This window comes from Amphiura filiformis, chromosome 3 (assembly GCF_039555335.1).
Source record: "Amphiura filiformis chromosome 3, Afil_fr2py, whole genome shotgun sequence".
NCBI classification, from domain to species: domain Eukaryota; kingdom Metazoa; phylum Echinodermata; class Ophiuroidea; order Amphilepidida; family Amphiuridae; genus Amphiura; species Amphiura filiformis.
This window is the reverse complement of record NC_092630.1, coordinates 23,796,396-23,809,629: the sequence shown is the minus strand read 5'-3', so window position 1 is coordinate 23,809,629 and position 13,234 is coordinate 23,796,396. Positions and strand designations below refer to the sequence as shown.

The window sequence follows — 13,234 nt, the reverse complement described above, 5'->3', positions numbered from 1 at the left end:
GCGAGTTTATAAACACCAGCAAAATAGGTAACACCAGCAAAATAGGTAACACCCATAAAAAATCTCTGGACAACAGTAGATGCACAGGAACCAAGGATGGAACCATGGACATCCACGGTTCCCAGATGGTGTTTCTAGATGTAAAACACCATAACAAATCACTATAGTTAATTACCTGTATACGGCAATTCTGCACTGGGATAGTAAAAACGTAACCACATTCATGGTAAGGCAAAAAGAAACCTTGAATGTGTGCCTTAACTGTTGGATATATATCAACAAAAACTCTTATTGTGTGTATCAAATCCTTCGTTTCCCGGTGGTTACACATACATGTACATTGTAGCCTGGTGTAGGTAAGTGTTCATGTGTGCATGTATGCAAAATGTTATTTAAATTGGATTGAAAGCATTCCATGTAATATCATCACATCAGTACATTACCATGATGTAATACATTCAAAAATAAATTACGACCCACTTTGTAATTAACATCACTACAGTCCAGTGAGTCCACCATTTCATAATTTTCAATTAACGTTGCCAAATTGCCATTTCCCAATTTCGCATTCTGTCATCAGAGTGCAAAGGATGTTGATGGGATGACAGCAGCAACCTAGCCAACTGATATGAAAGTAACCCACCGTATACAGCGATGTTAAATAAAGTCAAAATAGTATATAAGCAATTTTTTTCAAAATTTCAAAATGTTCATATTTTTATAACATGATGCATCGCCTAAGCACACTCATGATGATTATTAACAATGCCTAGTATTGTTACTGGATATATGTGACACATTACACCTGTAGAAAGGGGGACTTCATAAAACCATTTGATTGGAAAGCTTTCCATGTAATATCATCACATTACCATGATGTACATGTAATACATTCAAAAATAAATTACAACCCACTTTGTAATTAACATCACTACACAGTCCACCACTTCATAATTTTCAATTAACGTTGCCAAATTGCTATTTCCCAATTTCGCATTCTGTCATCAGAGTGTAAAGGTTCTTGATGGGATGACAGCAGCAACCTAGCCAACTGATATGAATGTAACCCATCGTATGCAGAGATTAAATCAAAATGTTTTTTAAGCATTTTTTTTTTCTTCAAAATTTCAATTTTTTTTTTCTTCAAAAATTTCAATGACATGATGCATCATCTAAGTACACTGATAAGTACTACCATGCCCAGTCTTATTACTGGATATGTGACAAATTACACCTGTCGACCTGGTACTTTTTAAAATCCAATATACTCCTCCAAAATTGCAACACTTATTATGGCCAACCTGAATAGAGCTGTATTAATAAAATTGCTGCAAGCATAACCTCCCTAAATGATGGATGCCTTCATCATCAATACCAATACATCATTAATAGCCATTTTTCATTTCACCATGCCCCTATGATAATACACCACACACCCTTTAGTGAATTCAAACCCCTTAAGAGTCAAACACTAGCCAGAAAATCATAGATTTTTTTTATGAATGATTAATTTCTTGCGAGTACGGTCGGAGATCAAATTGGGATTGCGATAACCGGCACCGGCGGCAAGACAAGTCTGTGTAATTACTGTCCTAGCAGATAAGTTGATGTCGCTAATCGTGAGCTATCGGATGACACATACTGGTAGTTAGTTGTGTAGTCTAAGGTTCATCTTGATTGATACAAATATATTTTGTTATAAATGATTCCTGACTACTGGCTGTGCAGAACAACATTTCCTGCTCATTTTTCAATTTCCTTTTCTTGAGACCTGTACTAATTTAATAGAATTCCTTATAAAATAAGTTTTTTTAACTCCTAAATTTATTACGAGAAGATGTCTTTACTTGTTAAAACAAAACAAAAAAGAAATGGGCTTTTAGAGATGCAACCACCCTTTTCTTGCAATCACAAGTACTATGCAGTTGATGCACCTATTATAAGCTTAACCCTAACCGTCCCAAACATCAAAAAACCTCAATTCAGAAAGCGTAGGCACAAGCAGGTATCCCACGTGGTGCTATTGCGTCATCATGCGAACAGTCATATGGCGACGGAAAGCTTGGCGGGCAAGCTACTCCCGTGGCAAGGTAGGCCAGTGCACGGGTGTGGCACCAAGGGTCAAGGTTCAAACCGCACCAGAGAAAAAAGTTTTCTCTTCTTCTTCTTTCTTTCTTTCCTCCTTCTTTCCTTCCCCCTCGCCAAAAAGCAACTGGGATGTAAGGGTTAAAGGTAAGATGGGAATGTTCATTCATTTCATTTCATTGTGAAGCAGGCGACTACAAAGTTTCTCCATGTACTAGGATTTTAAGCACAAAGTGGTAATGACATATTGCAGTAAAAAGTTGTCAATGGGAATGTCGATGAAACTTGAACATTTTGGACACATCAGTCATAGCAGTGTTGTCCTCCAGTATACATAATTTTACATACGCATAAGTACACTCAATATTTCAAACTTCTCTCCCCAAATGTGGTAGTCATTTTCCATCTCTCCCTATATTTTTTTCAATCCCCACTTCCATATGAGTCCCTCCCTCTTCAATATAATCAATTCCTCATCTTCCCTCCCCACTGCATTTATTTTGTGGGTCCCTTCCCTAAACTCCTCTTCCCTGTTCCTGACAATTTTCCATCTCCCATCTTCCCCCTGGCATCTCCCTGTTCTCTCCCCAATGTTTGCCATTTTATGGCTCCTCTTCTCAGTTCTGGACAATTTATCCATCTCATCGCCCTTTTCAAATGAAAATAATGTCTCCCTTTTTTCAAGACCCCAGTGTTTACCATTTTCAGCTTCAAATCCTTAATTTTAAAATTGCTCCCTGTATTTTGATGCATCATCTGATTCTGATATTCATCAGTATAAAGCATTCTCATATATTCATTTCAAATTTACAACTTGGAGCCATTTTTTTCAGAGCAACAAAAATGTCAGGAAGACAATATATGACTTGTAGGCATTTTGCAGATCACAATTGAGCAACGGAGAAGAAAATGAATAACGGAGAAGAAAATGAATAATATAAAAGACCGTCAGACAGGTGTATCTCAAGGCAGTGTTCATCTTCAGTAGGATTCAGGAGGAAAAATAATACATATGATATTACATTTCATGTTAAACATTCACATGACTCATATGAAGAAAGGTGTTTGTGAACCTTGCCACAGTTGCATATTGCGTTTCTTGCTGTAAAAAAAAAATCACATTTTATTCAGCATTTAGAAATCCGCATCTTCACATTATGAATATCAAAATTGGAGGGGGTGAGTAAATCTTGAAGGTGCATTCAATCGAATCGCTAAGATTTAGTTTATACTAATTTGGTTTGGCAATTTGCAATTTTTCTGCATTTTTTTCTGCTGGAACAAAAATGTACTGTGCAGCAGCGAAAAAAAGGGATATCCCAGTTGAAATCCCTACACCCCCTACAATGTATAAGACATGACCTTAATCTTTTACAGAGAATGAGAATTTCAAATGGGGTTACCTGAATGGGTATTCCATTTGAAATCTATACCCCTGTGTGGAAGATTAAGGTAATGTCTTCCATATATGGATTTCAACTGGAACGTACAGCTCAATGTCAAGAACAACAAAGCCCAGAACAAAGCAAATCAAGTGAGAAAATGACAACAACAAAACTATGCATATAAAAAACTCAAACTTGAACCAGAGAGCTTAACATTACAACATTTGTGTGCATAAGAGAAAATTATGCATGCATGCATGCAAAAACATTTGGACTATGTGCTGTCCTTTATATTCAGCATTTTGGTTTTTGGGGTTTTTTTTGCTATTGTTGTTTTTTATTTTGTTTCTCCCGTTTGCTTTTGGTTTACAGGTACCGTATACTGAGAGGGTTTTGTCTCAACATTAAAACAGTAAGTCTCGGTCTTGCCAAGAGGTCACACTCCTAACAAGCCAATTACAATCCAATATTAACATGTCATTTTTCATGTCTTCTGTTGCACTGTCAACACTAACAGGTGCAGGCAGCATAATATCCCTAAATCACATTACATTCACTATCAAAATCAATTGACTAACTGACAAATGGTCCGATTATCTCCAGTCCTATGCCCCCCTGCATGCGGCTAATATCACTACGTTCGCATCAAACTGAGGACAATAACATCAGTATGACAGATTAAGTCCGAGCAGTCTATCTAGCTCGCTAGCCCGAGGTAGCTATTTGTTATGACTATGAACAGCAGCAGTGACATCACCAGTCCAGGACATTTAACCCCCATGCGAGCCCAGCCCGGCCGGCCGGCCGGCCAGTCGCAGCCAGACGCATAAGAATACAAAGTGACATTTTGCGGCTTAAGCTTTCTTAAGACTTGTACGAGCATGTAAGGATTCGGCCTAAATTGAATTAACGGTACCAAATAAGGAAATGGATAGTCTGCGCTGGATATCGTTGTTTATTATGATTGATACTTTGCAGTTTGCATGTGGCTTTATTACTTTATACGAGTTGTTTCCGATCATCTGAATGGCAGGGCTTCGCTAATAAAAAATTTCCCAAATAAAAGCCTGGTTTACTATTTGTTTGTTTGTTCATTCAAATTAGTCGATTTTATATTAAAGAGTGTCTGATCAGTTTTTACAAGTAAACGGGATGGAATTTACACAATGTGGTTGGGGCCAAAATAACCAAGATGAAAATGGTACATGTAGATTTGAATGGAAAATCAACACCTCCAAATTATTTCTCAATATATGGCTATTAATTTACCAATTCAATTTGAAGTATTTTATCATCTAGTCCTTTCTCTAGTCTGGTTGAAAAACAAAAATGATATTTTCTACCTTTATCTCAAATTATGTCTGTTAAACATGCAATTCAACTGCCTCAACTGTATTTGTGGTGCGATGTGATCCACTCAGGCCAAAGTCGGAAATTTTGATAATTGATTAGCTATCATTGCTAACTTGCTCAGTGCCTAACTTATTGATTTTGAACCCACATGTCTCTTGAATACTTGGTTGCAAAACTATGAACCTTTTATATGTCCATTTTCTTATGCTTTTCTTGTTTTTTCTCCTCACTTTTTGCCTATATCTCAGTTTCATTATTGTCAACTTTAGCCTGATTGGATCAGATCTGGTCACATTTTAAAAATCAAAATATAAACAGTTATGTCTTGCAATTTATATAATCTTGACCTAGTTTTGATTCGATGACCATGAATAAAAGCTGCAAAGCAATGTAACCTTTTTGGATTTTGACTTTTAATCTTATAATCTCATGTTTTGTATTTGTGTATTCATTCCCATTTCCCTTTGCCACATGTTTGAATGCATTCAAAAGAATAGTACCGTATTCGTCCGAGTATAGTCCCACGTTCGAGTATAATCCCACCCCCATTTTTGAAAAATTTCAGAAATTTTAAAAAAAATATATAAAAAATTCAAGATATTTTGTATTTTTAATATGAAAATTGATACTTTGTTTTCATGTCATACTCTATTAATGATTTCAAAATGCATTCAAATTCAATGCATTTTGAAATCATTAATAGAGTATGACATGAATACAAAGTATCAATTTTCATATTAAAAATACAAAATATCTTAATTTTTTTTTTTTTTTTAATTTTTTTTAATTTTTTTTAATTTTTTTTTTTTTTTTCTTTTTCTTTTTTTTTTTCCAAAACCGGGAATTTTTTTTTTTTTTTTTTTTTTTTTTTTGAAATTGAGTATAATCCCACCCCCAATTGTGAAAAAATTTCACATAAAAAACGGGTGGGACTATACTCGGACCAATACGGTACTTGTTTCACACTTCACAGTTCTATGGATTTGGTTGAATTGGAATATGCCCTTTAACAGTATAACACTAGGATCCACAACATGCTCATCTATCAAGGCACAGTTCTTTAACCCCAATACATTTGCACATTCATTGAATGACCTTTGAAAATTTGGGTACACAAACTCATACTCTGAAACTTGAGGTCAAATTTTGCACTATGATTGTTTAATTGAGGTTATTGAACTATGCCATTGGGATGAGGCCATTGTGGTCCATTGTGTAACAGGAGGGCATTTAATTTAAAGGTGAAAGGAAGAGAACCATCCAAAAGTCTCCGATTCATGATTTAATATGTACATTAATTATAATTCTGTCTATGATGATTCTACAAGTATAACCTGATAAGATCACCCAAATGATTTGTTGGGAGTGGCCTTCTTTTGCCCGTTTTTTATCTTCACCTGGTCCCATCAGGACCCAGGTGTGCCTTCACACAAAGCAACAAAAACAAGGGGTTTTGTCAATATTTGAATAATATGGGAAAATTTGGCCTCCCACCAATTATCTTCCCAAATTACCTCTTTGTAAAATTCCACAAGAGAACATTATCCTATCTATTCATGAAATAGTACTCAATCATTATTCAATATTTGGATATTTATACCATCTATAACTAGCTGTGCCAAATCAATTTCCATCCATACCAAAACCACCTCTCGTTCTTAGTCAACTTGAACTGATCAATACACAAATGAATAAAATATTCATACACAGTACCAAATAGGTCAATAAACCTATCATATCAGATTCGTAACGCTGCATCAAACTGTGTCACTTGCATGACTGCAAATCTGAAATGAAATTGAATTTTGTCAGGTTTCTACTGACTACATTGTATTATAAATCATATGGCCCAACTGATATTATTTTCACATTATTGTAGGGAAGGTATTCATGACAATTATGCCTAAAACCACATACAGAAACAAAAAAAATGTGAAAAGGGGCTCTGTACTGACTTGGATAATGTTTTTAGGTAAAAATATTTTCCGTTTTTCATAAAACTTGAATAAGTAATTGTACAAAAATCCAATATGGCCAATGTTACCATGGCAACAGTATTTGATGTTGGTGATAATTGCTCAAAAAGCTGTTGTTTTTAAATAAACATCAAGTAAGAAGGACCTACAGAGTACATTTAGTAGGGCTATAGTGGAATTATCATTATTTGAATAATATGGGAAAATCTGGCCTCCCTCACATCAATTACCCTTCCACAAGAGAACACTATCCTATCTATTTATTAAATAATACTCAATCATTATTCAATATTTGGATATTTATACCATCTATAGCTAGCTGTGCCAAATCAATTTCCATCGATACCAAAACCACCTCTCGTTCTTAGTCAACTTGAACTGATCAATACACAAATGAATAAAATATTCATACACAGTACCAAATAGGTCAATAAACCTATCATATCAGATTCGTAACGCTGCATCAAACTGTGTCACTTGCATGACTGCAAATCTGAAATGAAATTGAATTTTGTCAGTTTCTATTGACTACATTATATTAGAGTCCGAAGTTTTCCGTTTTACGGAAAACAGAAAAAAATCACGGAATCGAAGGTACCACACGGAAAATGACATTTTTGTATGACGTGACAAAAATTGTTAAAAGATAAGAGAAATAAATGTTCAAAACAATCTTGAGTTGTGTGTGTAAATTTTTATGATAAAAAGACTGTTTAATAATACCGAAAGAAAGGTATATTACCAAGGCATGAACCCATCATGTGCCATCATAACAATCGGCCTATTATCGTGAGAATATTCCAATCAGAGCATATTGATCGCGATATTGAACACTTTGTTGTGACATTCATAATCATTGTTTATACATTTTAAGCTTTAATCGTAAATTCATAAAACATGGATTTACCAATTTTACAACACGGATTACAACACTGGATTTGAGAAAACGGTCAACTGCGAACTCTACATTATATTATACATCATGGCCCAACCATGGAAGTACTTCTCTAGTACTTCCATGGCCCAACTGACATTATTTTCACATTATTGTAGGGAAGGTATTTAATGATAATTATGCCTAAAACCACATAAAGAAACAAAAAAAAATGTGAAAAGGGGCTCTGTACTGACTTGGATAATGTTTAGGTAAAAATATTTTCTGTTTTTCATAAAACTTGAATAAGTATGTACTAAAATCCAATATGGCAACTGTTACTATGGCAACAGTATTTGATGTTGGTGATAATTGCTCAAAAAGCTGTTGTTTTTAAATAGTTTGCTCACCTACCAGTCCCTTTAAAGATTTCCCTAACACAATTTTCGGAATAACTACAGAATACCCCGCTCAGGGTGCCTAACCCTAATTCCTACCCTAATCCTAACCTAACCCTAATCCTAACCCTTAGCCTAAGCCTAACCCTAACGCTGTGTTGGGAGGTGAGCGGGGTATTCTGTAGTTATGCCCAATTTTCTTAAGCCACTTATGTAGCTGCTAACTACATAATCTAAATTATTTACAAATTTGGACAGATTGGCATTCCAGCCAAACTTAGTTGTCTTCAATTTGCCTACACCTGCCCAGTCTAATTTACCTAATTTAAACCTAAGTTGGTCATCACTTCTTCCCTATCAAGTTCATCTCAGTAGGATGTAAACTTTGGCAACAGAAATAGACTTTACTAACCTTAATTACATAATAGAAACATTCTACAAACTCCCTATTTCTCAAATTTGTTTGCACCGTGGCCCTAAAAGCACAATTTATTGTACCATGGTCCTAAAAGCACAATTTATTTGTACCATGGCCCTAAAAGCACCAATTTATTGTGTCATAGAAACTGCATCATTTACGGCAAGACTTTTCCATACATATCTTGTATTCACAACTCCTTGTATGGACTAATTTATCACTCACAATGTTGTACTGTTAATGCCATATCATCAACTGTTTTTGTGTGCATATGTTGGCCCTAATATCTCACCATATAAAAACATGATCAATATAAAGGCATGAACCCTTCTAAACATATTACGCAAAGGAATATAATACATGTAAGTAATTGTTAATGTGATAAAGTTGACATATAAATAGTTCTTTGTAAAGAATGCACTGGCTCTGTGTTTGTTAGAGATAACTGAATTAAACCCGTCACCCAGAAGGATTTAATGATCTAATCTATTACCGTAATTAGAGGAACTAAATAAACTCTTCAAACAAGCTGCTGTACTAGATAAATACAGGACCCTCCCCTATTAAACTTATAAAGGTCTCTGTCACTCTTTGTCATCCATATTAAAGGCTTAATTTACAAGCAAGTATCAGTAAAACAGGTATATTTTCAGCTAAATTATCTATGAAGGTATAGATCTATAATTTAGTTCACCTCAAGTTCAGTAGTGACGTATGTGTGTATTTTGCTCGCAATCATGCGCGTAAACTAGTTAAACACGCTGAGTGTACACGCACATGGTTTGCAGTTTGTCGGCCCGCTTGCAGCGCAATCACACTTTTCTTCTTTAGGCCTATAAAAAAGTCTATATTACTTTATCGTTTAGTAGTAGTACAGTTAGTCACATAAGTGCGCAGTTAACCGAGTGCAGCTCAAGGGTCGCTCAAAGCGCTGGCATGCACACTCCACGTTCAAAAACATCAATTAGGTGTGCATGCGAAAAGACTACCAATATAAAGAAGCACCAAGTAAGACTTTCTATCCTAAAGACAGTAACATATTGTTACATCCCAATACAATCCAAACAGTAGCAAGTGCTGTAAATAAACAAGTTGATCATCATGACTTGGATTTGTGTCATCAGTATTCAAGCGATAGACTTCTCCATATCTCTGGGTAGCACAGTAGGACTGAGGCAGGTGACTCATCAAGCCATGATGCCAGGCCTATATTACACAGCTTTACACATGCTAGGATGGATCTATAGATTCACACAAGTTTGGAATCCATATGGGGAGGAAAAGGAGGGGGTTATTGTATGGGCGGAGCCATAGGCGGAGAGCCATACTTTAATTTTGTTTTGCAATATTTGTTCGCACGTTTAAGGGTTTATCTAGCCACTGTATAGATTGAAAGTTGCAGGGTATATATAGTATGTAATCGAATGAAGAAGTAGATAGATTTTCTATAATAATATGTGTTCAGGAGAGGAGATATTTAACAAAAACAAAAACACCCAAGTCCGTCAAATGCACGAATAAGAATACGTGTATAGTATAGGCCTATCCACCATTGGGGAATTGCCGCAGCTGATTAGAGTCGTTCATTTAAATGCGGTACATGATTAGAGTCGTTCATTTCGTGACGGTAAATAGAGGACAATGGGTGTATTTTTTGTTTGCTTTTGTGTTGCTTTTTGTAAACACTCGCGCCTGCTATAAAGTCGTTAATTTGTTTGCACAGACCTAGTCTCCTACACACCCAATTTGTGTCGGGCGATCCGAACAAACATCGTGATAGCCATATACAGTCTGGCCCGAGGCACAGACTATCAAGTGTTTATTTACCAGTGACCTTCAATAAAATCGATACTGTAGTATAAACATGCTATATACAGGGTGTCCCTGAAAGAACTGTTTCGTCAGAAACTTAATTGTTTGGGTATTTCAACACCACAACTAAACAAAACTAAATACTTTTTAAATTTTGACAATAAGGGAAATATTAAGATTAGAAATTTAATAACGTGGCATAATCACTGCGCATCATAATTTTTACTTCATTTACTGTATAAAACACATCTTTTGACTCATTATGACCCCAGATTTTTTTCTTTTTTGGAAACAAAAATCCTTCCAAACTTTACATAGAGCCAAACATTTACAAGATTCAATTTTTTTTTTATTTTGGCATAACAATTCATGGAATTTTGTTTTTGTTTGTTAACGTTTGTTTTTAATCACTCGGGCACACCCTTTCCAACGAAAAATGAAAACTTTAATCTCAACATCTAATTTTGAGCATGGAGAAAGGAAATCATAATTTCCTTCCTGTTTCTCCCCATTTTCCCCTTCTGTTTTTTCATCTCTTTTTTTCATTTTGCTTTTCACCTTTCCACATTTTTCTTCTCAGACAACCCTTGTTTACCAAAAGTAATAAATTTTATTTAATTTATGACGACACAGCATTCTGTCATCCCTGTCTAGCTCCGCTCCAAAGGTCTGACCTGGTTGTTAAACCGGCGCAGGCCAGATGTCAGAACTGCAAATCAAATGCAGCAAGGTAGAGGTTGTAATATCGTGCACATAGCTACCTATACCTTGCTGTGTATAGTGAACAGAGCACGTGTATTTTGCTCACTGGCAATTGATACAAACAGAAGGTATCAATAAATGGGACAGTATGAATGGATCGTTTTCGAAGTTTATGTTGTGATGAAGTTTGGCAGTCAACATGTTCGATGATGCCGAGTATTTATATAGGGTCTACAGGGTTTTAACAACATGGTGTATCGCCTAAACTTGGTCAGTTGTATTTGTAGAGCTGAATAGATTTCGGGTCATCCAAGGTCACCCAGGGTTCATCTGAGGTCAAATGACTAAAAACTGTCATAATGGCACGAAACTTGGTGGGTATAGTCAACACTTAGAGTAAAATTTTTGGAAGGTCATTTCGGGGTCATCCGAGGTCACCCAGGGGCATTTGAGGTCAAATTACTAAAAACTGTTATATGGGCTCGAAACTTGGTGGGTATAGTCAACATTTAGATTCAAATTATAGGAAGGTCATTTCGGTGTCATCCGAGGTCACCCAGGGGTCATCTGATGTCAAATTACTAAAACTGACATAACAGCATGAAATTTGGTGAGTACAGTCAACATTAAGAGTCAAATGTTTGGAAGGTCATTTTGGGGGTAATCCAAGGTCACTTAGGGGTCATCTGAGGTCAAATGACTAACATCTGTCGTATGGGCATGAGACTTGGTGGGTACAGTCAATATTGCTAGGAAACTGTCTATACATACAAACTGAACTTCCACCACACGGCTCGGGTTGTTTTGGTAAAGCAATACCAACACCTGTTGTGAACACGACACCACGAGGGGATATCCCATATCCCAACCCGTGCTCTGGGCATCTTGTAAAACATAAACATTACACAGCCGTGCGGCCTATTACATTTCCATATTATTTCCTTAAATCACCCCACACTCCCCATCCACCATCCAGGCTTCGCCCATACAGGGTTCTGAAAAGAAACTCACATCTAAACACAACCACTACCATACCATCACCCAACAACCTTGCACACCAACCGCGTATGCGAAAATTTAAAACCGCGCAACCCGAGAACCGCTCTAGTTGAAAATGAAAATGTGCCAATTGTGGGTAGTGAGTTCACCTCATAAGGTCATGGCCACAACATACCATGGTGTACAACTGGGGGTGAACACTGTACAAATTGAACCTGTTGTCAAAACAGAAATATGCATATGGGTGTTCATATTCTTTGGTCATGTTTGGCAGCTTGGTTGGTTACCATGGTTACCCATGGTTACATAATTTTAGGACTCTTGTTCTTGTACTGGCTAATACTCCTGAGCAAGATCATCCCTGCTTAGATCAACACATTTAAAAAAGACCATCCTTGTGGCATGAATTTAAACTTGCTTTCAGTTTTCATGTGAAGAAGGGAGCAATTGTTTTATGGGAAGCGGATGACATCTATACCTTCATAAGGTCAAAACCACAACATGGATCTATGTAGGTTTATGTGCATTTGTGGGTGCTTTTTTTCAACAATGTGAACCTGTCTACGACCTAAGATGTGTGGGCAGAGTTTCACTCTCAACTTGCTCCATTCAAGAATACAACTTGCTAGATGCCACCATGATCATTCATGCTTCATATCTGATTATTATTACTCTTAGGGATAAGGTTTAAGATTTATTCTTAAACACTTGAGATCTCATGTTCTTGCAATCTTATTGGTTCTTACCCGTGTGATATGACACGATATCACACACCTTAGCGTGTGCGTGTTGACGCGATACTCGCACACGCTATTGGAACCAATCGGATGTGCACAGCAGTAACAGGACTGATCGATTCTAAGCCCTAGGTAATTCCTTGTAAAATATAGGATTTAATAATTTGGTATACTTATGATTAATATATTTATTTGAATTAAAGTGTTTAAGAATGAGAATAAAGGTATTGTTTTTAGCCGCTGTTGTGCATCTATCGTCTCATATAACACGCGCCATCATTATTTTTGGCGTAAAACAACGTCGGCTTCGCCTCGTTGTTTTACTTAAAATAATGATGTCGCCAGTGTTATATGAGAGACGATAGATGCACTCCAGCGACTAAAAACAATACCTTTATTCTCTAAGGTTAGAATTTAGGTCAAGAAGTAACTAATATAATTAATATTTGGTGTATAATGATGTCGCCAGTGTTATATGAGACGATAGATGCACTC

The 13,234-nt window shown here is 36.2% G+C and overlaps 1 protein-coding gene across 1 annotated transcript in view; it reads right to left on the bottom strand.

Annotated features, from left to right (window-relative positions):
- LOC140148251 (protein bicaudal D homolog 2-like) overlaps positions 1-13,234 on the bottom strand; it is a 63,494-nt gene that overhangs the window by 14,731 nt on the left and 35,529 nt on the right.